The sequence below is a fragment of the Penaeus japonicus genome, unplaced genomic scaffold, assembly GCF_977035675.1.
Source record: "Penaeus japonicus unplaced genomic scaffold, GWHDUDI00000001_assembly GWHDUDI00000022, whole genome shotgun sequence".
In the NCBI taxonomy this organism is placed as follows: Eukaryota; Metazoa; Arthropoda; class Malacostraca; order Decapoda; family Penaeidae; genus Penaeus; species Penaeus japonicus.
This window is the reverse complement of record NW_028234424.1, coordinates 28,310,524-28,313,023: the sequence shown is the minus strand read 5'-3', so window position 1 is coordinate 28,313,023 and position 2,500 is coordinate 28,310,524. Positions and strand designations below refer to the sequence as shown.

General features: G+C 33.5%; 1 protein-coding gene across 2 annotated transcripts in view; it reads left to right on the top strand.

Moving 5' to 3' along the window:
- vap (RAS p21 protein activator vap) overlaps window positions 1-2,500 on the top strand; it is a 32,991-nt gene that overhangs the window by 614 nt on the left and 29,877 nt on the right. The gene's annotated exons all lie outside the window — the stretch shown is intronic.

Genomic DNA, 2,500 nt, shown 5'->3' with positions numbered 1-2,500 from the left:
TTTTTATGAACCTGTTTTTTCTTCTTCCTCATCGTCCCAAAACTGAAAAGATATTCAGGTTTTGTGAAGTCATCCTAATTGTTAATAGTCATTATTGAGATTTGGCAAATGGACACTGAATATGCATTGTAATGTGTCTATCATATATGATTTGTTTTGATAAGGTTTCGTTGCTGCAACTTTTGAAAAGAAATAAGGTGATTAAATTGAAGCAATATGTATAGCATGAATTACCTCTTTTGAAATGACTGAATACTTAAAATGCTTTGAATTGCTTTGGAATATGGCAAAAACAGAAATACACTTTTTTTTTATCTAAAAGAAGGAGAAAATTAATGTTTGGAATTTGCTATCAAGATTTTTATTTCTGTAATTTTCTTGTTATAAAGGATTTTTATTTTCTTTGATTTAATTTGTAGGTGTTCTTAGTTTATATGTACATTAATGTTGTTGAATTGATCAGACTGAAAAAAAATTGATTTGCTTAAGGATCAGAATAGATATATCTTGTTGCTATATGTGTTGGAAAATCATGCATCGTATGCTATTGTTGATTTTGATTTCCTTGTAAGCTTTTTTGACTATGTGGATACTAGCACTCCAGACTTGATTAAATCAATAGATTAAAATTTTTATATTGTTTTATCTGGTAATTATTGGTAATGGGCCTTATCAAAGGTAAAAAAAAAGAAATTGAAAGAACCCAAATTGACACTCACTGCTGTATAAATCAAATTGTAAAAGTAGAGGATAACTGCACAATCTAATGTGAAGAGGGACTGATACATCTAACGTGACTCAAGCAATGGGTATCTCTATGCATTTGTTGGCTTTGACTCGTATATTCTAGCGAGATACAGGTGGACTAGGTCCTAATTCATTGAATAATCACAAGGGAGGTCTACTATCCTGGAGACAATTTATCATTAAAGATTAACAAGTCAGAATTCCATCTTGCCAGAATATATATATATGGTTATGTTTTTTTTTTGGTCTATTCCAAAGCAATGAAAGCACAGAGGCCATGGAGATTACTTGATGTAGGTTTCTTGTCAACAATTACTTTTTATTCCAGCAGTTTTAGGATATCCCCGTAATTTTACTACCAATATTTTATATCAGTTATTGCCCAACTACAATTACATCATGGCTTAAATTGTTCACATACTTTCTGTAATAGTCTATTGTGGGGGAACTAATTTATCACACTAAGCTCCCTGGATCCACCACTCCATCATCTTATATACAATGCTAATCAGTTGTTGCATATATTTTTTTGGTGAAAGTTAATTGCATTCTTTACTCTGTAATAATGTCATTGAAAATGAAGATAGCATAGGTCGTGATTAAAGACTTTGTCTATGTATGTGTGTCTTTGTCTGTGTCCGTGTCTGTGTCTTTCTCTGTCTTACAAATTTGAGTATCACATTTCATTTGCTGAGACAGATTTGTGGAAAAACAGAATCTATTAAAGATTATTGTTGTTTCTCTTATTACATCTTGAGCTGGTTGCAATAAAGGTAATGGAATTGGTCCTGCCTTTTCCATTATTTACATATATGCATTCTCCATGATATAGATATGTATAAAGAGGTTTAAGATGAAAGTTAATCCAATTTCAAAAAGTATAAATTATCATATTTATATTTAAACATGTTCAGTAAACTGTCTGTAAGATATAATGCAGCTTCTAAGAATCTGAATGTTATATGACCAAAGATAATTCAAGATCAGTTTTTACACATTAGGCTTTACACAACTTCATCTTGAGGTGTATGCTAGTTGGGGGACAGTGAGTAAGAGATCTCGTGAGTGAGTAAGAGAGTGTGTGAGTAAGAGAGTGTGTGAGTAAGAGAGTGAGTGAGTAAGAGTGAGTGAGTAGAAGAGTGAGAGAGAAAGAGTGTAAGAGAGAGAAAGAGTGAAAGAGAGAGATAGAGAAAGAGTGAAAGAGAGAGATAGAGAAAGAGTGAAAGAGAGAGATAGAGAAAGAGTGAAAGAGAGAGATAGAGAAAGAGTGAAAGAGAGAGATAGAGAAAGAGTGAAAGAGAGAGATAGAGAAAGAGTGAAAGAGAGAGATAGAGAAAGAGTGAAAGAGAGAGATAGAGAAAGAGTGTAAGAGTGAGATAGAGAAAGAGTGTAAGAGAGAGAGAGAAAGAGTGTAAGAGAGAGAGAGAAAGAGAGAGAGAGAGAGAGAGAAAGAGTGAAAGAGAGAGAGAGAAAGAGTGAAAGAGAGAGAGAGAAAGAGAAAAGAAAAAAGAGAAGAGAAGAGAGAGAAAGAGAGAGAGAGTACGAGTGAGAGTGAGAGAGAGAGAGAGAGAGGAGAGAGAGAGAGAGAGAGAAGAGAGAGAGGAGAGAGAGAGAGAGAGAGGAGAGTGAAATTATATATATATATACATATATATAAATATATATAAATATATATATACGAAAGCGAGAGAGAGAGAGAGGAGAGAGAGAGAGAGAGAGAGAGCAGGGAGAGAGGAGAGATGATGAGAGAGAG